General features: G+C 43.7%; 1 long non-coding RNA gene across 3 annotated transcripts; it reads right to left on the reverse strand.

Moving 5' to 3' along the window:
* Positions 1–1,064: 1,064 nt before the first annotated feature.
* On the reverse strand, positions 1,065–12,912 carry LOC132597774 (uncharacterized). 3 transcript variants are annotated; one of them, XR_009565058.1, is made up of 4 exons: positions 12,238–12,912; positions 5,019–5,589; positions 3,301–3,424; positions 1,065–2,766 (listed from the first exon to the last, which is right to left on the reverse strand). It is a non-coding gene; the product is annotated as an uncharacterized lncRNA (long non-coding RNA). The 3 variants fall into 3 exon arrangements; XR_009565057.1 differs by having other exon boundaries at positions 3,301–3,427; XR_009565059.1 differs by lacking the exon at positions 5,019–5,589.
* Positions 12,913–27,507: the final 14,595 nt, after the last annotated feature.

Below are 27,507 nucleotides of genomic sequence, written 5' to 3' on the forward strand. Positions count from 1 at the left end.
TCACTATGGAGAATGGTATGGAGGTTCCATAAAAAACTAAGAAAAGAACTACCATATGACCCAGCAATACCACTACTGGTCATATACCCAGAGAAAACCATAATTCAAAAAGAGACATGTACCACAATGTTCATTGCAGCTCTATTTACAATAGCCAGGACATGGAAGCAACCTAAGTGTCCATCAACAGATAAATGGATAAAGAAGATGGGGCACATATATACAATGAAATATTACTCAGCCATAAAAAGAAAGGAAACTGAGTTATTTGTAGTAAGGTGGATGGACCTAGACCCTGTCTTACAGAGTGAAGTAAGTCCGAAAGAGAAAAACAAATACCGTGTGCTAACACATATATATGGAATCTAAAAAAAAAAATGGTCCTGATGAACCTAAGGGCAGGACAAGAATAAAGACACAGATGTAGAGAATGGACTTGAGGACAGGGGGAGTGAGAAGGGTAAGCTGGGACGAAGTGAGAGAGTAGCATTGACATATATACACTACCAAATGTAAAATAGATAGCTAGTGGGAAGTAGCTGCATAGCACAGGTAGGTCAGCTCAGTGCTTTGTGACCACCTAGAGGCGTGGGATAGGGAGGGTGGGAGGGAGGCTCAAGAGGAAGGGGATATGGGGATATATGTATACATATAGCTGATTCACTTTGTTATACAGCAGAAACTAACATTGTGAAGCAATTATACTCCACTAAATATGTTTCTAAAAAACCCAAGGACTTTTTAAAATATTTATTTATTTATTTAATTTTTGGCTGCGTTGGGTCTTTGTTGCCGTGCGCGAGCTTTCTCTAGTTGCGGCGATCTGGGGCTACTCTTCGTTGTGGTGCGCAGACTTCTCATCATGGTGGCTTCTCTTGTTTCAGAGCATGGGTTCTAGGCGCATGGGCTTCAGTAGTTGTGGCATGTGGGCTCAGGAGTTGTGGCACATTGGCTTAGTTGCTCCGTGGCATGTGGGATCTTCCCAGACCAGGGCTCTAACCCATGTCCCCTGCATTGGCAGGCAGATTCTTAACCACTGTGCAACCAGGGAAGCCCCCCAAAGACTTTTATTGAGTCGTCATCTTTGCTGTCTCTGTCCATGCCTCCCTGTCTCTGAATGCTATGAATTCCCAACTCATTGCCCTGTATCATGTTTTTTTTTTTTTCCTCCCATCTTCAAGAAGGCAAGGTTAGATTGGCAGAGAATTATGACTTCTGTTTTTGATATATGGAGTTTGCAGTGCAGGCAGAATCTCAATAGAGATGATGTCTGAGAGGAGGATGGAAACCAAGAGACAAATCAGAACAAAGAGATTTGGCATTAACCCATTAAGAAGGAAAGTTCGAGGCCATGAGGTTGCCGGGATAAGCATGAAAAAGGATATCCAAGGAAACCAGTTTAAGGGGAAAAGAGCTTCCTTGCTTTGCTCTAACTTCTTCAAACTCAAAACCCTTGACGGGCAGTCCTATCAGCACTTGCTGCTTTCAATTATCTGTCATTGTTATATGTATCCTACTTATTCTAGACCCCACTCAGATTCTTACAAAGTAGAGATCACGTGTGAATCAGCCTTTTATTAAACCATGTGTTCTTACAGATTGCCCAAGACATGGTTGAGGTTTGATACATACTTTGCTGAATGAATTAATAAAATGGTTGAAATGTCATTGTCTTCAGTAATTAATGAACCCCTACTAGGTACCATACTATGCACTAGGTACAAATATTTAATCTGCAGAATCTTAAATACTGTCTTTTTAGCCAACAACACATTTCTCATTTATTCATTAGCTGACATTTGCTGAGTGCCTTGAGGGAGTCAAAAGGGGAAGTAAAGAGGAATCAGAGATGGTCCCCACATCAAGGATAGAGCGGCTCCTTTTTTTCTCACTCAGAGTTGTACCTTCCACTGGAAACAAGACAGACCAGTTCCCTGGGTTCTGACCATACGTGAATCAAAGGGTTAAGGAAATGTTTTCTCTCTTCCTCCTCCTGTTTCTCAGCAATTAAGTCCTGCAGGTCAGGTAGGGTCAAGGAGGGAAGACCCCATGTCGGGGACAGTCTGGTTGCAGGCACTGGAGTTCCAGAAGGTTGAGGAGTGCTTTGTGGTTCCTGCATGGTTCAGTATATGCATTACACTTCAAAATAAAGTTTCAGAAGATATTTGATTGATGTTTTTTTAATAAAAATAGTGAATGAAGAACTCATGGGGTGTTGTTTTAGAGAAGGTGGTCGAGGAAGCCCTCTCTGAGGAGATGACATTTGAGCAGAGACCTGGATGTAGAGAGAGAGCGAGCAGAGCCATGTGGTGTCTGGAGAAGAGCCTTCAGGGCAGGTCTTTAGTGTGACCTGAGCCTGGTAAGAACTGGCAAGTTTATAGAACTGGGAAGAAGTTTATAAGGGCAGAGGTAAGGAAGTGAGGAGGCCAGAAGAGGGACAAGGTGCATCCAGGTTGTCTGTGATACAGAGGAGTGAGGACCAGGGCCTGTGAGCGAAAGGAGGACGAATTTGAGGTATAATGTTTGATGACAGCTCTGCAGTGTTGGATCAGTCTCAGAAGTAGAGAAATCTTCACACCTCTGTCTTATCGGTAGTCAAACACCTTGGTCTTGGCTTGGGTCACTGAATAACCACGGTCAGCTAACTCACCTGTCCAGGTCTGTGTTCCTCACTTGTCAAAGGAAGGGTCAAACCTTCAGTCTCTTCCTTTTCTCATGAAATGGTCTTACATAATAGACATTAAATATATGAATGAATGTTGATAACTGTGAAAAACACAGATATGAAAGTTACAGTTGCTTTTAAAGGCTGAACTAAATGTAAATATAATTTGGGGAGAATTTTCTTTGTCATAGACTCTGCAGTTATGTTCTTTCCAGTAGGTTTTTTCTCCCCTATTTTGTTCTGTTGTTTTTTCTGGCTGAGGCTGAACAGTTTCTGGGATCTGACTGTAGGTGGAGCAGTTATACTTCTCCCCACGTTATAGCAGGAAAAGCAGGCAGGAGCACCCACCCTTCGTGTCTAGACAGAGGACGTGCATGGAATCATAAAATCTTTGGACAAGAGGGCTCTTGAAAGGTCATCTACTCCCTCTCATGTCTTTAGAAACTCTTGCTGCTCAACCAGCCAGGTGATGATGCACTCTCCCTGCTATGTTCCATTTAACTGCATTTAAAGCTCCACTGTTCCATTCCCAGACATGTATTTTAGGATCAACAGCAAAATACACCAAAAAACAACCTCCAATTAAAATCCAGCGTGTGCCTGTGCACACGTCCCTTCCCAGTGGGACTACGTACCCTTCTTGGTGCTGCTGGAGATCAGGGCGGCTCTCTCCATTCTGATGGTTTACTAAATGTCATCTCTGGATTCTCATGAAACATTTTGTTTATCTTAGATTGAGATTTCCCAGTATTTCGGGTCCTGCTATAGAAAGGGAAAAATTCAGGCTAATATATTTACAAAATGGTAAAATCTAAAAATCAGTAGGGCAAGATCTGGACAGAGGCAACATCCCCACAGGGCTCCAGGAAGACCCCATCCCATCACTTGTCACTCACCCAGAAGCAGGTATATGAAAAGATTTTTTTTCAACTCTGTGAAACTACTGTGGTCCTAGAAGTGTTTCTATGAAGTTAATGTCTGCATATCTAATCCTGTTTCTCCATTAGAAATCACAGGGTTTCCCCCTCTTTTGAAAAAATCTAGGTCTAAGAGTTAATACAGCCACATTTAAGGGTATCTTAAATATTTTTTAAATATTTAAGGGACAATGTTTTCATGATCAGCTATTAATCATAATACTCCAAGTAGGTTACAGAGAATATGTGCAAACCACCCAGCAAGACTAAAGGGAAAGAAAGCCAGGAGTTACTTAAATCACATGTTAGACACCTTCTCAATTAAGCTCTCACCAAGTCTTCTACAGCAAGAGAGTAGCACAGCTGCCTTTGGTGTTCCCACCTTTTCCTCCCCAGTTTTATACAAGTGCTTAGTTGTTTTACATGAACAGATGGGTTTAGGAGCACAGTTGATTTGCAGATGGGAGAACACAAGGCCCATCTTCCTGAAGGGATGTGAAAATTCTCAAATATGTTCAGATAATGCTATTATCATTTAGGTAAATTTGTTCATTCAACTAGTTGTGAGCACCTAATGTATATTGGGCATTGGGCTAGGAGGTGGGATATAGCAGTGAACAATTAAACATGAACGTCATAAAGATATAGTGAATATTTTTACAGGAAAGAACAGAAGTCAGCAGGACCTAACCTAGCCTGGAGGTGAGGACAGCTTTCCCAAAAGGATGCCGCACCTAACCAGAGACCTGAAGGTGACAGGTGGGTGGGCCATCAGAGGGCTCCAAGTAGAAAGAACCGGATGGAGGAAGGTTGAGAGTTGAAAGAGCATGGACCATTAGAAACTGTGAATGTGGCCTAGCACAGCCAGAATGTAGAATTCCAGGAGGACACTGGAAAGAGACTGAGGCTGGAGTATAAGGTAAGACCAAATCCTGGGGTCTTTTCTGACCAGCAAAGAGTTTTGATTTTATCCTAAAAGCAATGGAACACATTGATGAGTGTATTCAGTGAAGTGATAGGTTAAGATCTGTGTATGACAAATATGCTGCCTGCTGTGTGAATGAAAGGATGACAGAGGGATATAGATTTGAAAACAGCATATAGATGTTAACAAAAGCCATGAGAGAGATGGCCCAGAGAGTGGGTGCTGAGTGAGAAAAGGGCCAAGGACGGGATCCTAAAGGATATTTGAAGGACAAGCAGAAGAAGAAGCAGAAGCAGAAGCAAGAATGGGAGTGGGAGCAGGGGGCGGAGGAGGAGAAAGAGGAGAAAGAGGGGGAGGAGGAGGAGAAGGAGGGGGAGGGGAGGAGGGGGAGGGGAGCAACCAATAAAGGAACTTGGAAGGAGCCAGAGACTTGAGGTTATCCAGGAGAATGTTGCTTTGTAGGAGCCAAGGTAAGAGACTGCTTCACAAAGGAGAGGACATTCTGACTTACTTCACTCTGTATGACATTCTCTAGGTCCATCCACCTCACTACAAATAACTCAATTTCATTTCTTTTTATGGCTGAGCAATATTCCATTGTATATATGTGCCACATCTTCTTTATCCATTCATCTGTCGATGGACACTTAGGTTGCTTCCATGTCCTGGCTATTGTAAATAGAGCTGCAATGAACATTGTGGTACATGACTCTTTTTGAATTATAGTTTTCTCAGGGCATGTGCCCAGTAGTGGGATTGCTGGGTCGTATGGTAGCTCTATTTGTAGTTTTTTAAGGAACCTCCATACAGTTCTCCATAGTGGCTGTATCAATTTACATTTCCACCAACAGTGCAAGAGGGTTCCCTTTTCTCCACACCCTCTCCAGCATTTATTGTTTGTAGATTTTTTTTGATGATGGCCATTCTGACTGGTGTGAGATGATATCTCATTGTAGTTCTGATTTGCATTTCTCTAATGATTAATGATGTTGAGCATTCTTTCATGTGTTTGTTGGCAATCTGTATATCTTCTTTGGAGAAATGTCTAATACCGTATGCTAACACACACATATATATGGAATCTAAAAAAAAAAAAAGAAAAGAAAGAAAATCATCAGAAGAACCTAAGGGCAAGGTGGGAATAAAGACACAGACCTACTAGAGAATGGACTTGAGGATACGGGGAGGGGGAAGGGTAAGCTGGGACAAAGTAAGAGAGTGGCATGGACATATATACACTACCAAACATAAAATAAATAGCTAGTGGGAAGCAGCCACATAGCACAGGGAGATCAGCTCGGTGCTTTGTGACCACCTAGAGGGGTGGGATAGGGAGGGTGGGAGGGAGACGCAAGAGGGAGGAGATATGGGGACATATGTATATGTATAACTGATTCACTTTGTTATAAAGCAGAAACTGACACACCATTGTAAAGCAATTATACTGTAATAAAGATGTTAAAAAAAGACTAAAAAATAAAACTCAAATAAAAAACAGAGGGAACAGTCGGTGGTGACAATACTGCCCGGCAGACAAGCAAAGTAAGGTCCGAGGAGCATCTAGAACAGGGAGGTCGTAGGTAAGCTCGTTGCGCCAGTCTCTGGAGGATGGTGGGGGTGGGAGCTCGACTACAGTGGGTACAAAACGAAAGGTTGGTGAGGACATGCACTTTACGAAGTAAAGCTCCAAATCTGGGGATAAAATAGAACCAGTAATGGATGGTAGGGGATTGGGTCAGGTGGGGGGTGTTTTATAAATATGAGTAATTTGGAGGATATTTAAGTACCAAAGGAAGCTACAGATTGACCAGATGGAGGTTACTGAGAAGGCTAGAGAGGCTGAGATTCAGGGGACGAGTAAGGCAGTAGCTGAGGATGGGAGGAGGAAGGATCCTCTGCTGTCACAGGAGGGAAGGGGAACAGAATGGACATGGACCCTGGGACGTTTGTGGGTTTCGTGGCAAGAATTTGAGTGTTCAGGCCTGATGACTCATCTGCTCTGTGAGGGAAAAAAGGAATGAGTACCTTTTCTGACATACCCGTTGTGAAAGTTTAAAATCCTAGCTGAAGAGGACATTTTTAAAAAGTATTCTTGATGTTGAGAGAGAGAGAGAGTTCTTAAAAAAGAAACTTAGTATTATTTATTTAGTATTGTATTTTTAAAAACAAATTTAGACATACGTAATTCACAGTCAAGACAGAATTTGAAACTAACAAACATTGTGAAATTCTGCTTATAACAGTTGATGGTGGGGGCCCTAAAAATATGAAGTCCAGCTAAAATTGTATATCTCACTCTAATAAACATTTTATGATCAAACCTAATGGTTAGATGAATTCAAGCAATTCACCTGACATGTCTGTATTTAATGTGTTCTTTTTGATCAGTTGAACAAATATATAATCACTAGGATTGCAGTAGGATTGCATTAAAATCAGATAGCTTGATAAATTTTATAGAACTGGATGATAATTAACACAAGAACCTGAACTTAATTAGATACACGTATAAAATGCTGGCGATAAGCAAGTGCCTCCTTTATAAATTTTTTTAATATTTATTTTTATTTATTTAATTTTTGGCTGTGTTGGGTCTTCGTTGCTGTGCCTGAGCTTTTCTCTTGTTGCGGCGAGCAGGGGCTACTCTTCGTTGTGGTGCGCGGGCTTCTCATTGCAGTGGCTTCTCTTGTTGAGGAGCACGGGCTCTAGGCGCACAGGCTTCAGTACTTGTGGCACACGGGCTCAGTAGTTGTGGTGCACGGGCTTAGTTACCTTGCGGCATGTGGGATCTTCCTAGACCAGGGCTTGAACCCATTGTCCCCTGCATTGGCAGGAGGATTCTTAACCACTGCACCACCGGGGAAGCCCCCATGCCTCCTTAAATAGCCACTAAAATGCACTTTAAATGCATACTAAATAGCACAGCATGGTCCAAGAAGAATAAACACAAACAGAGTCAATGAAGTTTGAAGAAATTAGAATAAATGAATCATACTTTTATCCACAGGGAACCCACCCTGTAGGGAGGCCTCAAAATTTTTTTGTTTCCTTGTCTTATCATTACGCAGAATCCACTGTTCCAAACCTTTAAAGAGTTAATCCTCCTAAATGAAGCCAAGATCTTCTTTGTGGTATCATTTTTGAGAGGAGGAAGGCTTTGTCCTCTAGAAAGGACCTATAGAGCATTAGGAGGTCTCCTGAACAGCAGGAACAAATGTTCCTTTTGTTAGAACTCAACCTATAATTTTCTCTATTTTTTTTAAATTTATTTATTTATTTATTTATTTTTGGCTGCATTAGGTCTTCATTGCTGTGCATGGGCTTTCTCTAGTTGTGGAGAGCGGGGGCTACTCTTCATTGCGGGGCACAGGCTTCTCACTGCGGTGGCTTCTCTTGTTGCAGAGTACGGGCTCTAGGCGCACAGGCTTCAGTAGTTGTGGCATGTGGGCTCAGTAGTTGTGGCTCGCGGGCTCTAGAGCACAGGCTCAGTAGTTGTGATGCATGGGCTTAGCTGCTCCACAGCATGTGGGATCTTCCCGGACCAGGGCTCGAACCCATGTCCCCTGTATTGGCAGGCAGATTCTTAACCATTGCGCCACCAGGGAAGTAAATTATAATGACTTCAGATTTGGTGCAGCCATACTGGAAGCCGTACTCTCATGGGTCCTACTCCAGCGAAAGTGCCTGGAACTATTGATGTCAGCCCCATGTCCGTTTGTCACACTGTTTATTCACAACAGCAGAGAGGAAACAAAGATTAACTTATTTCCTGAAAGTCACCACCCCGGTTCCTCAAGAATCTCAAAGCAACTTGTAGGTGCCTCAAATCCCTAGGCCAATAGTGACTATGCTAAGACATGCGATATCTTGGCCATCCTTCTCATCCTTCCTGGCTCTATTTCAAGCCGGAACCCAAAGGCCATACAGCTAATGGTGTTGAAGGAGCCAGGAGTGACCACCAGGGAAGCCCTGCTCATATGCTTCCTTCCTCCATCCCTCTCTCTCTAGTTAAAATCTACTGAACTACATGCATCTTCTTGAAAGGCTTTCCAATCAGCTCTGCCTACCCCGTCATCTTATTCTTCTCTCCTCCATATACTTAATCACTTAGAAATGTCAGACTTGCCTTTGCTTGTTGCGTTTAGAGATTTTTTGTATGTGTTGTGATGATGTGTCCCAAGGAAGGGATCCTGGGCAGCTCTCCTTCTCTTCTTGTTTCCTAGGATGCTTATTCCAGGTTCTTCGTGGTGCAGGCTCAGACAATGCTCTTCACAATTGGACTCTTCATTTGTAGAAGGGTTGAGTATATGAGTTCTGGCGTTGAACAGACCTGGCTTTGGATCCTGCCTCTTGCCACTTGCTAAGTTTGGAGCCTGGGGAAAGTTATTTAACTTCTCTGGGCCCCATTTTCATCATTAGTAAAATGAGAATCATTATGGCAAGTACTGCTGTACTATTACCACAGTATCCAGCAGACAGTGGGTTTTAATCCAGCTGTTATTAAGAGCCTGAGATTTGACCTTTACTATTCACAGTTTTGTAAGGAAAGGAAAGAGACTGTAGTTTTTTGGTTCCCATGCTGGATAAGATATTGCTTTTGTAGATACTGGGGGCCCAAGGTGAAGGCACTTTCATTTCTCTTTTAAATAGTAAGAAGAGCTGTCACCAACTACTCAAATGGAGATGAGCCTTAAATCAAACTGTATTAACCTGAATAATACATTATGACAATCTTATTCTGGGTCTCGAGTAACCCAAGGTCGAAAGGCACCCAGCCTCAGCTAAATAAGCTGCATGAATTTCCTACAGAGATCTTACGACACAGCTGAGAAAGGACTCATGCCTTAGTACATTTTCCATGAGTGTGTGATAAATGAAAAGGAAATAGTAACTTTCATTCCTCTCACGCAACCAATGTTTATTGGGCTTCTTCATATTAGGTGAGAGTAACTGTGCTAGACGCTAGTGCCAGGGGACTTCCCTGGTGGTCCAGTGGGTAAGACTCCACACTCCCAATGAGGAGGGCCTGGGTTCAATCCCTGGTCGGGGAACTAGATCCCACATGCGTGCTGCAACTAAGAGGTCTGCATGCCACAACTAAACAAGCCCACGTGCCGCAACTAAAGATCCCGCGTGCCACAAGGCACATGGCACAAGGAAGATCCCGCATGCTGCAACTAAGACACGGTGCAGCCAATATAAATAAATAAATAAATATTTAGATGCTAGCGCCAGGATGACCCTGTCCACCTGCCCTTGTGGACCTTAGAGTCATAGGTGATCCCACTGACAAGAAAACGAACAAATGAAAGAAGCTGATGTGGCCATGGAACAACCAGCCCACTGTAAGCTGGAGTCATAGTGGGGGCTCCACACTGGTCAGTAAAGAGCTGTAGAGGGGTGATAATTAATCCTGAATTTAAAGGATAAGAAGCCAACAACCAAGAGAATGGGGAAGAGGAAACAACAGGTGGGAGAGTCTAAGGTTAGAAAATCCTGGCTGTGGCTTTAGGAGCCAAAGGTATAAAAGAGTCAGGAGGGGCGCAGTGGTTGGGAGTCCGCCTGCCGATGCAGGGGACACGGGTTCGTGCCCCGGTCCGGGAGGATCCCACATGCCACGGAGCGGCTGGGCCTGTGAGCCATGGCCGCTGAGCCTGCACGTCCGGAGCCTGTGCTCCGCAACGGGAGAGGCCACAACACTGAGAGGCCCGCATACCACCAAAAAAAAAAAAAAAAAAAAGAGTCAGGAGCTTGAGGTGGGAGGGGACTTTCTCAGAACTGATCCTGTTCCCCCTGCTGCCTCTCTGAGTATTTCAGGAACCCATTCAAAAATGTCCTCAGTGAAATGCAAATCAAAACTGCAATGAGATACCACCTCACTTTGGTCAGAAAGGCCATCATCCAAAAGTCTACAAATAATGTTGGAGAGGGTGTGGAGAAAAGGGAACACTCCTGGACTGTTGGTGGGAATGTAAATTGGTGCAGCCACTATGGAGAACAGTATGGAGGTTCCTTAAAAAGCTAAAAATAGAGTTACCATATGACCCAGCAATCCCATTCTTGGGCATATATCTGGAAAAGATGAAAACTCTAATTTGAAAAGATACATGCCCCCCAAAGTTCATAGAGGTACTATTTACAATAGCCAAGACATGGAAGCAACCTAAATGTTTATCTGCAGAGGAATGGATAAAAAGATGTGGTATATCCATATACAATGGAACATTACTGAGCCATAAAAAAGAATGAAATAACGCCATTTGCAGCAACATGGATGGACCTAGAGATGATCATACTAAGTGAAGTAAGCCAGACAAAGACAAATATTACATGATATCACTTATATGTGGAGTCTAAAAAATAGTACAAATGAACTTATTTACAAAACAGAAACAGACTGACAGACATAGAAAGCAAACTCTAACAGATACACACTATTATATTATATATAAAATAGATAAACAACAAGGATTTACTGTATAGCACAGGGAACTATATTTAATATCTTGTAATAAACTAAAATGGAATAGAATTTTTAAAAGAATATAGATATATACATATATAGGTGTAACCAAATCACTTTGCTGTACACCTGAGGCTAGCACAATATTGTAATCAACTATACTTCATTAAAAAGAAAAAACTATGCTCTCAGAAAGCACCTACCTACATATTTCACAAGTTAAAAATATGTTATTAAAACAAATTGAAAGTTTCAGTAGAGCGTCACAATTTATGGAAAGACGTTTCAGGCTGGGGAACCTGAACTGGTAACAGGAATTGCATTATTATTTTTAAATGGTCCATCTCCACCTTTTAGTATAAGAAATGATTACATCTCAGATCCTTCTGTGTCAGGGATCATCTGGATATGCAGCTGCTAGAGACACCTATCATGTGTAAAAGGCTTTCTCTTTTATGAGGAATTGCAATACACTTGTGACTCCAAAATTTTCTCCTGTTCAATTTTCTTTAATGTTTTGTTTTTGTTTTTGTTTTTGTTTTTTTATGGTACGTGGGCCTCTCACTGTTGTGGCCTCTCACGTTGCAGAGCACAGGCTCCAGACGCACAGGCTCAGTGGCTATGGCTCACGGGCCTAGCCGCTCCGCAGCATGTGGGATCTTCCCGGACCGGGGCACGAACCCGTGTCCCCTGCATTGGCAGGCGGACTCTCAACCACTGCGCCACCAGGGAAGCCCTCTTTAATGTTTTTGAAAACAATCATTCTACATTTTTTTTCTTACAATTAAATAAAACTGTCTGAGAGCTAAATGAAAACGTTTTGGGAGCACTCTGACAAGACTATTAACACCATCGTTAGGCTCTACTCAAGCTTCTTCTTGGTTGGGTCAGTTTGACCTGCTGTGGGTTTTTGCAGATTGAAAGTTCACAGCCCCTTCTCCCTCCCACTTTCACTTCGGGAGAGATGTGTTCTCACAAATCACAGAAACTGAGAGACATTGCCCCAAAGTTGCATGCCTCCCATGCCACACCTCCCCAGCCGGTGCCACTGCCCTGCTCCGCTCAGGCCTGAGCTGCGACCCAGGGCCCAGCACCGAGGCAGCAAGAATGGCCCCACTCACTCACTGCCCCTCCCATCATTCCTCTCTCAGCCCATTTTTCCTTCCTCTTTAGCTGCATGAACTGCAACCACTCACACTGTCTTAGAAGCACCTCACTGACTTTCACAACAAATAATAGATCCTTCAAGAAGAAAGAAAACAGTCACCTTCCTTCATGGGCCTTTAAAACGATCATCGTGGGACTTCTCTGGTGGTCCAGTGGTTGGGACTCCGTGCTTCCACTGCAAGGGGCATGGGTTTGATCCCTGGTCCAAGAACTAAGATCCTGCATGCCATGGGGCCAAAAGATATAAATAAGTAAATAATAAATAATAAATAAAAATAAAACAATCATCATAATGATAACGAAAGCAACAACTCCATGATTTACTATTAAATGAACTAACATATGTAAAGTACTTCTTAATGCCTGACATATATTCAATGAGCAATACATATTAAATATTAGCTATTATCATTATTATCATTTTCATGGATTAACATACTAAGTTTCAGGGGACCTCCCTGGAGGTCCAGTGAGTAAGACTCCACACTCCCAATGCAGGGGGCCGGGGTTCGATTCCCTGGTTGGGGAATGCATGCTGCAACTAAAAGTCTGCATGCCGCAACTAAAAGATCCCACATATGGCAATGAAGAATCCGCATGCCGCCACTAAGACCCAGCACAGCAAAAATAAATAAATAATGTCTAATATTATATAAATTACAGGTATACAATATAGTGAGTCACAATTTTTAAAGGTTATACTCCATTTATAGTTATTATAAAATATTTACTATATTCCCTGTGTTTACAATATATCTTTGTAGTTTATTTTATACCTAATAGTTTGTACCTCTTAATCCTCTAACCCTATATTGTCCCTCCCCCTTTCCTTCTCCCCACTGGTAACCACTACTTTGTTCTCTATATATGTGAGTCTGCTTCTTTTTTGTTATATTCACTAGTTCATTGTATTTTTAAGATTCCGCATATAAATGATATCATACAGTACTTGTCTTTCTCTGTCTGACTTATTTCACTTAGCATAATGCCCTCCAAGTCCATCCATGTTGCTGCAAATCACAAAATTTCATTCTTTTATATGGCTGAGTAGTATTCCATTATATACATATACATATATATATATATATATATATATCTCACATCTTTTTTTATCCATTTATCATTAATGGACACTTAGGTCACTTCCATACCTTGGCAATTTTACACCCGTTTTACAGATGAGGAAACAAAGATGGTAAGAAGTCAAGTGCCCAAATTCACACTGCTGATTCATTTTGGAGCTGGAGTCAAAGCCAGTCTCCATAGACTGTGATGTCTGTCCGCTAAATCGTCTGCAGTTATGTTCAGGTGGGAATGATTTAGGGACAGTCTTTGAAAAAGTTTAGGGGGATCATCAAGCTGAAAGGTTCTCTTGGATTTGAAAATTTTATAATGAAGACTTAGATGATTCATTAAACATGGAATGCATCTGGGTGGGATGGGGAGAGGAAAGAAGCAAGGAAGAAGAAAAGAATCATTTACTGAGTGTATGTTTGTACATTTACGTTTATTGTGCTCCAATTCCATAACTCTATTGCACTGCAAGTGCTTTAATAATAATTTCATGTTTTTCACTAAGACACTAAAACATCTTATTGAAGGAGGTCAGGGAAGTAGCTTCCTCAGAGTGCAGTCAGAGAAAAATTAGACAGTTGCATTTGGAGGACGGTTTTTCAATACAGAATGACACAGAGGTGTGAGGATGAATGAGCTGACCTCTTAGGTCCTTTCCAGTCCCGGAGCTCCAGAATTTATTTGCCAATGAAAATGTCAGGCTTTTTCTTCCATAAAATGATGTATGATGGTCTGAGTACCTTCCCCACTCCCACCCCCACCTCCTCATATCTGATTAAAAAGCAAAGATTAAATCAGCAGAAGCGATGGAAAGGAAGATTTTCTCCAGGAGTGATGAGGTTTTCCTGAGACAAGGCAACAGGAGGAGTAGAGGGCGTTAAAAGGAAAGCACAGGGCTTCCCTGGTGGCACAGTGGTTGGGAGTCCGCCTGCCGATGCAGGGGACACGGGTTCGTGCCCCGGTCCGGGAGGATCCCACATGCCGCGGAGCAGCTGGGCCCGTGAGCCATGGCCACTGAGCCTGCGCGTCCGGAGCCTGTGCTCGCAACGGGAGAGGCCACAACAGTGAGAGGCCCGCTTACCGGAAAAAAAAAAAAAAAGGAAAGCACGGTGGTCTGGGAGGGACGAGCTGACCCAGGCCTCAGCTGGGCGAAGGGATGGATCCAGGCACAGAGCAGAAGAATGGGCCCAGGCATAGAGTGGGAGGATGGGACAAAGGACAGATGCAGTTGAGTTATGAGGGCCACGACTTTGCATTAATTAACAGGCATAAAGTGTAAACCAGGTCTCTACTTTTGAAAAGAATATACTCTAGTTAAACAAACCAAATTAATGCATATGAAACAATTTGAGAACCATCCATTTTTAACCAGGAGATAAGAGGTCAGCCTTGAATCAGAACTCATTCCTTCAACAAATATTCCTTGCATCCTCTGTGCCAGACACCGTTCAGGGTACAGGGGATACAGAAATGACCCAAGCGGTCCTAATTCACTGTCCTACTGGGGGAGACAGAAAATAAACAAGATCGGTAAGTAAGACACGTAGTATTCTAGTCAGTGTTAGTGCTAAGTAAAAAATAAAGCAGGGAGGGACTTCCCTGGAGGTTCAGTGGTGAGGACTCCGCGCTTCCACTGCCGGGGGCCGCAATGATCCCTGGTTGGGGAGCTAAAATCCTGCAAGCCACGTGGTGCTGCCAAAAATAAAAATAAAAGCTTTATAAAAAGTTTTATGAAGAGGGATGTAGCTGAGTAAGAGAGCAAAGGGCGGAAAGGAGAGGGTGATGATGAAATCTGGTGGAGGACTCCAGGCAAGGGAATGGCAACGCAAGGTCCTGGGGTGAGTGGACCTGGTGGGTAAGAAACAGTGAGGACACCAAGGTAGTTAAGTAGAAGGTGGAGTCAAAAAGTTCACAGGGGCCAGGGGACTTCCTTGGTGGTCCAGTGGGTAAGACTCCACGCTCCCAACACAGGGGGCCGGGGTTCGATTCCCTGGTCAGGGAACTAGATCCCACATCCTGCAACTAAGAAGTCCATATGCTGCAACTAAGAAGCCCACATGCTGCAACTAAAAGATCCCCTGGGACTTCTCTGGTGGTGCAGTGGTTAAGAATCCGCCTGCCAATGCAGGGGACACAGGTTCAAGCCCTGGTCCAGGAAGATCCCGCATGCTGCGGAGCAACTAGGCCCATGCGCCACAACTACTGAGCCTGTGCTCTAGAGCCTGCGAACCTCAGCTACTGAGCCCAAGTGCCATGACTACTGAAGTCCATGTGCCTAGAGCCTGTGCTCCACAACAAGAGAAAACACTTCAATAAGAAGCCCACGCACCCCACTTGCTGCAACTAGAGAAAGCTCATGCGCAGCAACGAAGACCCAACACAGCCAAAAGTAAAATAAAATAAAATAAAATAAAATATCCCCCATGCTGCAACAAAGATCCTACAGGCCCACAACAAAGAACCTACATGCCGCAAGGAAGATCCCACATGTCACAACTAAGACCCGGCACAGCCTAAATAAATAAATAAATAAAATTTTAAAAGAAAAACATTCACAGGGGCCAGATCACGTGGGACACTGAACGAATTTGAAAAGACCTGGGCTTTCCCGTTTGGTGAACTGAGAGCCACTGGAGGCTGCTGAGCAGAGGAGGGACATGATCTGACCTACGTGGTAACAGGATCCCTCTGGCGCTGCGCTGGAAATGGGCTGCACCCCGTGAAGGTTAAAGCAGGGAGACCAGTCAGGACGCTGTTGCAATAATCCAGGCAAGAGATGATGTTGGCTGGGACCAGCAGTAGTAGTAGTAGAGGTGGGGGAAAGTAGTCGATTTCTGGATCTGCTGAAATGCTAGACCATTAGAGGAGAAAAGGAAGACAAGTCTCAGTGGAAGGAAGGAAAGCTCTTGCTAATGATCTGCCCCTCAATACTTCTGTCACATCTTGTCATCTCAGCCAAAGAAGGGTGAGGCTGTGTTCAGACTGACCACGTGATGGCCTAACTCGTGCTCTTAGTTGGTTTCCACTGAGAGTTGTGCCAAAGGGTCATATTTTCCATATTTGCAGGTGACTGACCCTTATTTGCACCAAGGGCTGTGCTGGGCACTTTGTATGGAGCTGCAAAGAGACATAAGACACAGTTCTTGGCTTCAAGGTGCTCTTAGTCTAGTGAGGGAGACAGGTGTACAGGCAACAAGTTCAATGGGATGGAATAAAGGAAGAGTCCAGTGTACAATTAAGGGCACAAAATAGGGCACTTGGCTCAGCCTTCAGGGAGAAAGGTGGTTGGGGGGTTTTGCAAGATGTAGGAGTTAGCCAGGAGACAACCACGGGGAGAGTATGTTAGGCAGAAGGGCAGCGAGTACAGAAGCACAGAGATGTGAACTAACACGAGGCATGTGTGGGCCTCTGTAGGCTGTGTGGGCCAATCAGCCCAGTAAAGGCAAGAGTCACCTTGATAGTGAGCCATTTGGCTGCCCTGTGCTTAGGATCACAAGTAGAGGAGAAAAGATTCACCGTTCCTCCTAGAAAAGTCAACCCAAGGCATATATTTTATTCCTGACTTGGATCACCAGTGTCTTTAAATATCAAATCCTATCTGTGTGAAGCCTGGGGACCGAATATCTAGTTTCAAGTCCTGCCTTTACTACTCCTCTGACCTCAAGTAAGTCACTATTTCTGTGACTCTCCATTTCTGCAGAATAGGAAAACAATAACATATGCTTCATAGTGCTGCTGTGAAAACAAATGAAATAGGTCTGCAAAAGCATTTCCTGAAATGTAGAGAGCTGTTCAAATATTAGTTACTGTGTTAGAACTGAGTAATTGAAAAATACTGCTATCTGCTGATGCCCACTTCTCTTTCATGCCCTCATTGCCACCACTAGTATTTCATAGACCACTGAGTTCCTTGCTCTTTCCATTTTCACCCAGTTTGCAGGAGACTCTGGCTTTCTCTTTCTTCTCTAACCCCGCCAATTCCAGGGTAGGTCACCATTTCCGTAGTTACTGTGTCCTCTCCCATTCCGCCTGGTGTTCATGCTAAACTTTCACTCCATTCTTAAGCCCCAACATTTTCTCAGCACATGACCTTGCCTCCTATTTCATCAAGAAGGTGAAGGCCACCAGCATGAACTTCTGCTTCCTCCGTCTCCTCCAGTCTCCACCCAAAACATCAACACAATGTTTATCTCATTTATAAACACGCTTCACCCTTTTTCAGGTCTCAGGGAAGAAGGTATCTCTTCTCCTGTTCAAGATAATCCCCACCCCCGTCTGCACACACACACACCCTCCTCCCTACCCCCACCTCAGCTTTTTGTTCATGACCTCCTTCACCCTGAGATAAATCTCGTTCCATCCATACTCCCCTTTCTTCTATAAATCTCCTCTCTTGCTTTCTATTAGCTCATTGCCCTCAGCCTATAAATACATCAAGATTCACCTTTTGAGGAGCAAGTCTCTCTTGACCTCCCCTTGACATCTCAGCCAGGCATCTTGAAGATAGCCCCAATAATTGGGGTCTTCACTTCTTCAACCCACTGCCACCTGGCTTCTGATCAGACCACTCAACTCAAACTGCTTTCAAGAACATCACCTCCAAATTGCCAAAGCCACTGGACACTCCAGTCTAAGTCTACTTGGGCCTTTCTACTGTGTTTGACACTATTTCTCATTCAATTCTTCTTGAAATTCTCTACTTCTTTGACATCTCTTATGAGTCTCCTTCTACATCTCTGTTGATTGCTTTTTGTCCTATTTCACAGAGTCTTCCTCGTCTGCCAACTTCTTAAATATTTGAACCCCCCCAAAGGGTTGCTTTCTGCCCCACTCTTTCATCTTCCTACACTATCCCACGTGGGCTGGATCTTCTCCCCTGAAGTAGCTCAGGACTTACCTTTCTCGGGTAGATTGCCTCTCTCCACTTCACATAGATGTTCTTCTGGGTTTTATCTTGTTCCTTCATCTGGAACAGACTTCTTTGCTGCCTCATTTTGTTTAAATTTCTATTTGTATTTTCGTGTATGTAGTAGCTTAGTTACTTTTCTTGACCTTGAAGAAGTGGCCCTCTGTAGGGGATGTCCTATGTGTCCCAGCAGTACATGCCCCTCTTGTCACCCAAGGGCCAGGAACCAGGTGGTCCCAGGATGTGTTCTGACCTGTGTTTGCAGACTCAGTTCCCCAGGCTGAAAGATGGTAGTTTTCTTGCTTCTGGTGTCTGCCCCCTGGTGGGTGAGGCTGGTCTAGAGGCTTGTGCAAGGCTTCCTGGTAGGAGGGGCTGGTGCCTGCCCACTGGTGGGTGGAGCTGGATCTTGGCCCTCTGGTGGGCAGGGCCGTGTCTAGGGGGTGTGTGTAGAGGGGCTGTGGGCTAAGGAAGTTTTAGGCAGCCTGCCTGCTGATGCGTGGCGCTGTGTTCCCGCCCTGTTGGTTGTTCGGCCTGAGATGTCCTAGCACTGGAGCTCACAGGATGTTGGGTGGGGCCAGGTCTGGTGCTAATGACCCGAGCAATTTGTCTGCCTCCAGGTATAGGTGAATCCTCACCCAAATGTCTGCCACCAGCTTTTAGGACCCCAGAGAGAGCCACTGCCACCCGCCCCCCCTCCCCAGGAGACCCTCCAAGACCAGCAGGTAGGTCTGGCCCAGGCTCCTATGAAGTCACTGCTTTTGCTCTGGGTCCTGGTGCACCTGAGACCTTGTGTGCATCCTCCCAGAGTGGAGTCTCTGTTTCCCCCAGTCCTGTGGAGCTCCTGCAATCAAACCCCACTGGCCTTCAGAGCCAGATGTTCTGGGGGTTCCTCCTCCTGATGCCAGATCCCCAGCCTGATGTGGGGCTCAGAACTCTCACTCCTGTGGGAGAACTTCTGTGGTACAATTATTCTCCAGTGTGTGGGTCACCCACCCAGGGGGTATGGGATTTGATTGTATTTTGAGTGCACCCCTTCTACTGTCTCGTGGTTTCTTCATTATGTCTTTGGATGTAGAATATCTTTTTTTTGCTAGGTTCCAGTCTTTTTTGTCAATTCTTCTCAGATTTACTCCAGCATTCAGTCCAATTTCAGAACTCTCCAGTTCTCCCTGAGGAGAAGTAAAGGGTGAGAGAGTGGGCAGGAAGGGATAGGGGACTGCCCTCCATATGGGAACAAGCCACAGGAATGGAGAAGGAGGGTCCCCTTCCTGTCACCTCACATTGTGTGCCTTTTCTCATTCTGTTTTGACTCCCTAGAATACTGTCCCCATTTTTCACCTGCCTACCTTATACTCATCCTCCAAGACTCAGGTCAGATTTGACCTCTTTCAGAAGGTCAGTGAATCCCAGGATGTGCCGCATCTCCTCTGGGCTCACGTCTTTCAGAGCACTCACCTTAGTGCAGGCAATGTCTATTAAGTTGCCTGTTTTCCTTATGGGAAACATCATGCCTTTCAACCTCGTATTCCTAGCGCTCAGCACTGTTATATAGTAAGAACTCAACAAGTGCTCCATGGACTGGGCCAAGATCATCTAGACAAACCTCTTTATTTGATAAGTGACCTTGAAAAGCTCCATGTTGTACATTGAGGGTATCGGTAGCAAAAAAGATAAGACTTGGAGTCAGGTAGATTCAGTTTCCAATGCTAGACCTACCACTTACTAGCTGTGTGCCCTTACACCAATTACTTGTCCTTTCTAAATCCCAGTTTTCTAATCTGGAAATAAGGATAATACTACCTTCCTTACCAGGTTGGTATGATAATTAAATACACTAAGATAAATCAATTACCAGCTCACTAGTGCTTGGCATTGCTTACACACTAAATAAACAATAACTGTATTCTTTAATTGCTATTTTCATTAGTAACTTGTGTTTTATTTGAAAAAAAAGTTTAGTTGAATGAATTTAGCAATAAAGGTACAATTCCCACCCTCAAGGAACTAAGAGTCTAGAGAAAGTGCTCGCAATGGGGATTCTGTATTTCTACAGAATTCTGTATTTCTATAGAACTCTGCAGATGGTTTTGTATTTCCAGATTTATGAGTCAGCGTTCTCCAGAAAAACAGAATAGATAGGATCTATATAAAGAGATTTATTATGAAGAATTAGCTCATACAGTTTTGGAGGCTGAGAAGTATCATGATGTACTGTCTGCAAGCTGGAGGCCCAGGAAAACTGGTGGTTTGATTCTAGCCCAAATTGGAAGGCCTGAGAATTAGGAGTGCCCACAGTGTAAGTCCCAGTCCAAGGGCAGGAAAAGACAGATGTTCCAGATAGGCACTCAGGCAAAGAAAGAGAATCTCCCTTCTTCCACATTTTTGCTGTATCCAGGCCTCAGGGGTTGGAGGATGCCATTTCATATTGAGTGGGGCAATTGGCTTTCCTCAATCAGATCCAAATGCTAATCTCTCCGAGAAACACCCTCACAGACACATCCAGAAATAATGTTTAACCAGATACCTGGGCATCCCATGCCCCAGTCAAGTTGACACATAAGATTACCTATCACACTGGATAAACTTTTGTAGTTTTAAAAGATAAACTTTATCACCTGAGAGAATCTTATTTATATTACTTATTTGGTTGCGCTGGGTCTTAGTTGTGGCTGGTGGGCTCCTTAGTTGTGGCATGCGAACTCTTGGTTGCAGGATGCATATGGGATCTAGTTCCCTGACCAGGGATTGAACCCAGGCCCCCTGCATTGGGAGTGTGAAGTCTTTTTTTTTTTTTTTTTTGAGGTACTCGGGCCTCTCTCTGTTTGTGGCCTCTCCCGTTGCGGAGCACAGGCTCCGGACGTGCAGGCTCAGCGGCCATGGCTCACGGGCCTAGCTGCTCCACGGCATGTGGGATCTTCCCGGACCGGGCACGAACCCGTGTCCCCTGCATCGGCAGTCGGACTCTCAACCACTGTGCCACCAGGGAAGCCCTTTTTTCTTTTTAACATCTTTATTGGAGTATAATTGCTTTACAATGTTAGTTTCTGCTGTATAACAAAGTGAATCGCTATATGTATATATATATTCCCGTATCCCCTCCCTCTTGAGCCTCCCTCCCACCCTCCCTATCCCACGCCTCTAGGTGGTCACAAAGCACTGAGCTGACCTACCTGTGCTATGCAGCTACTTCCCACTAGCTATCTATTTTACATTTGGTAGTGTATATATGTCAATGTTACTCTCTCACTTCATCCCAGTTCACCCTTCCCCCTCCCTGTGCCCTCAAGTCCATTCTCTACATCTGCGTCTTTATTCCTGTCCTGCCCCTAGGTTCATCAGAACCAATTTTTTTTTTTTTTTAGATTCCATATACATGTGTTAGCATACGGTATTTGTTTTTCTCTTTCTGACTTATTTCACACTGTATGACAGACTCTAGGTCCATCCACCTCACTACAAATAACTCAGTTTTGTTTCTTTTATGGCTGAGTAATATTCCACTGTATATATGTGCCACATCTTCTTTATCCATTCATCTGTCAGTGGACACTTAGGTTGCTTCCATGCCCTGGCTATTGTAAATAGAGCTGCAATGAACATTGTGGTACACGTCTCTTTTTGAATTATGATTTTCTCAGGGTATATGCCCAGCAGTGGGATTGCTGGGTCGTATGGTAGTTCTATTTTTAGTTTTTTAAGGAATCTTCCTACTGTTCTCCATAGTGGCTGTATCAATTTACATTCCCACCAACAGTGCAAGAGGGTTCCCTTTTCTGGGAGTGTGGAATCTTAACCACTGCAAGGCCTTATCTCTCTTTATTGATTTACAGCAAGTCTTTATCTAACCCATTATTATACTGCCCACGCATATAATAGGGCCTGGCAGGTAAGAGAGGCACAATGCATTTATTTAATGAATAAATAAATGAATGAAAAACAGGTCTTCGATAACTACTTTTGAAACAAATTGATACGATTTTGATCATTATCTACACGGTGTAGTCCAAGGAATCACCTCATTTCTTATGAGTCCTCACCCTCAGCCCCACCACCCACTCTGTTCCACACGGCCCCCTTGCTGCTTCTCACTTATGCCAGCAGCCCCGCACCCCTGCTCAGAGCCTCTGAGCTGCTCCCTCTGCTTGGAACATTCTTCACCTCAAGTATAGCCCTGAATCACTCCCATACCTCCATCAGGCCTGTGCTGAAATGTCACCTTTTAAGTGAGCCATCCCCAATTGTTCTATTTTATTTTTGTCCTTTATTTATTATTATTATTTTTTTTTTTGGCGATACGCGGGCCTCTCACTGTTGTGGCCTCTCCCGTTGCGGAGCACAGGGTCCGGACGCGCAGGCTCAGCGGCCATGGCTCACGGGCCCAGCCGCTCTGCGGCATGTGGGATCTTCCCGGACCGGGGCACGAACCCGTGTCCCCTGCATCAGCAGGCAGACTCTCAACCACTGCGCCACCAGGGAAGCCCCCCCAATTGTTCTATTTTAAATTGACATTTCTACTCTCCACACTCCCTACTCGCCTGCCCTGCCTTTGGTTTCCTTCTATCACATATATCAGCATCTGACAAATCATCTATTTAATTAATTAATTTAGCATTCATTCATTCATTCATTCATATGTTTACCCCTCTCTCCCCTCAACAGAAAAAAACCTTGTCTATTTTGTTCACTGCTACATCCCCAGTGCCTAGAACAATGTCCAGCATATAGTAGGCAACCAAAAATATTTTATAAATGAACGTGACGGAGATTACACTTCCCAATCTCCCTTGCAGCTTATTTGGCTCTGTGACTGGGCCATGGGTGTAAGCAGAAGTGATGAGGACAAATTCCAGTTTATTTCTAATTTAAAAGATAAGCAGGGACTTCCCTGGCAGTCCAATGGTTGGGACTTCACCCTCCAATGCAGGGAGTGTGGGTTTGATCCCTGGTCGGGGAGCTAAGCTCCCACATGCCTCCTGGCCAAAAAACAAAAACATAAAAAACATTAAAAAAAAAAAAGAGGGGCTTCCCTGGTGGCGCAGTGGTTGAGAGTCCACCTGCCGATGCAGAGGACACGGGCTCGTGCCCCGGTCTGGGAAGATCCCACATGCCGCGGAGTGGCTGGCCCCTGAGCCATGGCCGCTGAGCCTGCGCGTCCGGGCCTGTGCTCCGCAACGGGAGAGGCCACAACAGTGAGAGGCCCGCGTACCGCTAAAGAAAAAAAACAAAACAAAACAAAACAAAAAAAAGAAGCAATATTGTAACAAATTCAATAAAGACTTAAAAAGAAAAATAAAGATAAGCAACTGTCTGCTCCAGCATGTAAGGAGCTTGGAAGTCGCCACTCTATCCAGCAAGTAAAAAACTGAACAAACTGGAAAATCAACAACTCTTCTTAGGTCTGTCAAAAAAGTTAGGTCACAAGGCAAACCACTGCCCCTAAAATTAGAGAGAAAAATGGGCAGATACAGAGAACCACAACTTCCCATCCAATAGCAGCAGAATACACATTCTTCTCAAGAGCACATGAAACGTTCTCCAGGATAGATCATATGTGAGGCCACAAAACATGTCTTAATACATTTAAGAAGACTGAAATTATATCAAGCATCTCTTCTGACCACAATGGTATCAAACTAGACATCAAAGACAGGAAGAAAACTGGAAAATTCAGAGATATGTGGAAATTAATCAACATGCTACTGAAAAACCAATGGGTCAAAGAAGAAATCAAAAGAGAAATAAAAAAATATCTTGAGAGAAGTGAAAACAGAAATACAACATACCAAAACCTATGGGATGCAGCAAAAGCAATTTTAAAGGGGAAGTTCATAGAGATACATGCGTACATTAAGAAAAAAGAAAGATCTCGAATAAACAACCTAATTTTACATCTCAAGGAACTAGAAAAAGAAGAACTAAATAAGCCCAAAGTTAGAAGGAAGGAAATTACAAAGATCAGAGTGGAAATAAATAAAATAGAGACTAAGAAGACAATAGAAAAGATCAATGAAATTAAGAGCTTTTTTTTTTTTTTTTTTTTTTTTTGCGGTACGCGGGCCTGTCACTGTTGTGGCCTCTCCCGCTGCGGAGCACAGGCTCCAGACACGCAGGCTCAACGGCCATGGCTCACAGGCCCGGCCGCTCCGCGGCATGTGGGATCTTCCCAGACCGGGGCAAGAACCCGCGTCCCCTGCATCGGCAGGTGGACTCTCAACCACTGCGCCACCAGGGAAGCCCTAAGAGCTACTTTTTTTTTTTTGAACATCAACAGAATAGAAAAACCTATGTCCAGACAGAAACCTGCACACTAATGTTTATAGCAGCTTCATTAATAATTGCCAAAACTTGTAATCAGTGACCGTGTCCTTCAGTAGTTGAGAGGAATAACTGTGATGTATCAGACAATGGAATATTACTCAATGCTAAAAAACCAAGAAAAAACATGGAGGAAGCCTAAATGCATATTATTAAGTGAAAAAAGCCAATCTGAAAAGGCTGAATACTGAAAAATATGAAAGGCTACATACTGTAGATTTGAACTATCTGATGTCCTGGGAAAGGAAAGCAAAACTATGGAGACAGTAAGAAGATCAGTGGTTGCCAGAGGGTGGGGGAAGGAATGAATAGGTAGAGCACAGATGATGGTTAGGTCAGTGCAACTATTCTATTTGATCCTACAGTGGGGGATATATGTCATTACACATTTGTCCAAACCCACAGAATGTACAACAATGTGAGTGAACCCTAACTTAAACTATGGTCTTTGGTTGATAATGACATGTCCATGTAGGTACATAGATTGTAACAAATGTATTAATCTGGTGCGGGATGTTGATAGTGGGAAGTATGTGCATGTGTGGAGACAGGGGGGATATGGGAGCTTTCTGTACTCTGACCAATTTTGCTGTGAACCTAAAATAACTCTAAAAAAAATAAAGTTATTAATTTTTTTTAAATGATAAGCAGTTTGCCCTGAAGTTCTTGTCTCTCAATTTCCCACAAGCTGAAATACAGACGTGATTATGGCTCACCCTTGATCACGCAATGACATCACCCCACTACATGGCAGGTCAACGAGACTTGGGAACCTGGCTCTTCAAAAGAACTCATGGGGCAGAGCCTCCGGCTCACCTGCCAGCCTGGGCTGCTCACATTGGGAGTGTGTATATAAGAAAGAAGGGGGTGTCACTTTTTGTTACAGCAGCTTACCCTTTACCCAACCCATAGAATAAATAAATGAACGAATGAGTATATATATCACACTTTAGTACAAAAGGGCATCTAAAGTGGATTAGAATAATTTATGAGGTGACCTAATACAAGTCCACATAAAGATGGACCAAGCAAATAAGACATTATACACCAGCGGCAGGAGTAGTATGCAAAAGAATTGGGGACTAGAGAGTCACTGCACTGAAGCAATGAGTTTAATCCACAAAGCCTGGAAATTAAGGCAAAAAGAGAAACACATGTTCTAACTTGTGTCTGATGAAAAGAGTTATACATTTTCCTTTATATGATTTCAGAAAATTCAGGGAGTATGTATTTCTAGGGACTATGTATTTATAGCCATAGGATCCTACAATCACTGGTGGTTGGTGGGAGTGACATTGGGAGGAGGGAAATTTTCAAGCACTAAAAGACATATCAGATAAATTATAAGCCCCTCAGGGTCAGAGACTGTGGTTTTTCCCTCCCCCCTCCTCCCCTCCCATGCTTCCCCTTAGTACCCAATCTTGCCTTGGAAACTGCGACTCTGCCATTCCTCCCTGGGGACTGGGATCTCTAAGAGCTGGTCCCTGAAGAGGAGAGAAGGCAATGAGGACAGCACTTGGGGGAATAAAAATTGAAGCCTGTAAAGCTGTGAGGAAATTCTGTTAATCATCAAACTGTAACTTCTCAGTAGAGGAAGTCACTTGATATTTTCAGCCAACTCTGGGAAAAGCAACACATCTATTTAATGCTGACCTTAGATCACCTTTCATTCAGTAAGATCATTCCTCACCTCCCTGAAGAGATTTGCTGGCTTGGAGAAAATCAGCCTCTAGATTGCTAGGAGCTTTGTAAGTTTTTCTTTTTCCTCTCCACCCCAGGTCTTCAAGTTAAAATAAAAATTACAGCCCTGGGAAGAGAAGAGGGCACATAAAGAAGGTGGTTCCAGCTGATGAAAGGGACTCTGTAAATAAGGTGAAATTTGCCAGTTCACCATAATACCAAACAGGTTTCAAAGTATTTGAGATCTGATAATAATTTTAATAAAAAATATTTCCTATTAATGGACATTATAAATATTTTGGAAAACACAAACACAAAAAGGAAAACCTTATCACCAGCCTGCAATGACCACGATTAATATTTCAGGGTTTGTCTGTCTCTTGAAATGGAGCAGGACCTTATGGTCCTTGGCCCCCATGTCCTTAGCTGGGCTTTTGTCTGCAGAAAAACTTTAGCCAAAGAATAATTTAATCAGAGAAGTGAGAAAATGCAGAAACAAAGGAAAACAGTCAAATGAGACCATATAATAATACTTTAGTCATTAAGCAAAGTCAAGGACCTTTGGTTCCTCCTCAAGGGCTATAGATAATATTCTGAGCCACATCCTGTGAGCTGTCTTATAGATACTGAAACCCCCATCAGGTGGAAAAGTTACTACATGATGACCAGACTGTAGCCATAACATAAGCTGCCACAATTCCAAGAACTGGCCTCAAAGAAATGGGAACAAACCGATCCTGGAACTAAGGACTAACTGTACTTAAAACAATCAAGATGATGCTGATCAGACCACCCCACGACTAATTTCAAGATGACTGTCAGAGCTGACTGTGCTGTTTCTGCACGTAGCCCCCTCCTTCCATCTATAAAATCTCTTGCCCACTGATTATCCCTGGCCTTTGGACAGGTGTCCACGCTCCCCACTGGTTGCCGGCCTCCGAAATAAAGCCAACCTCCTTACTGGTGAACCTAGTGGCAGGGCAGGAATAAAGACGCAGACATAGACAACAGGCTTGAGGACGCTGCGGGAAGGGTAAGCTGGGACGAAGTGAGAGAGTGGCACTGACATATATACACTACCAAGTGTAAAATAAATAGCTAATGGGAAGCAGCTGCATAACATAGGAAGATCAGCTGGGTGCTTTGAGACCACCTAGAGGGGTGGGATAGGGAGGGTGGGAGGGAGACTCAAGAGGGAGGGGATATGGGGGTGTATGTATATGTATAGCTGATTCACTTTGTTATACAGCAGAAACTAACACTATTGTAAAGCAATTATACTCCAATAAAGATGTAATAAATAAATAAACAAACAAACAAGTAAATAAAGCCAACCTCCTTTCCACCAACTTTGCCTCTTGGCTTTTTGAGCGGCAAGCAGCTGGCCTCCCCTTT

The sequence above is a fragment of the Globicephala melas genome, chromosome 8, assembly GCF_963455315.2.
Source record: "Globicephala melas chromosome 8, mGloMel1.2, whole genome shotgun sequence".
In the NCBI taxonomy this organism is placed as follows: Eukaryota; Metazoa; Chordata; class Mammalia; order Artiodactyla; family Delphinidae; genus Globicephala; species Globicephala melas.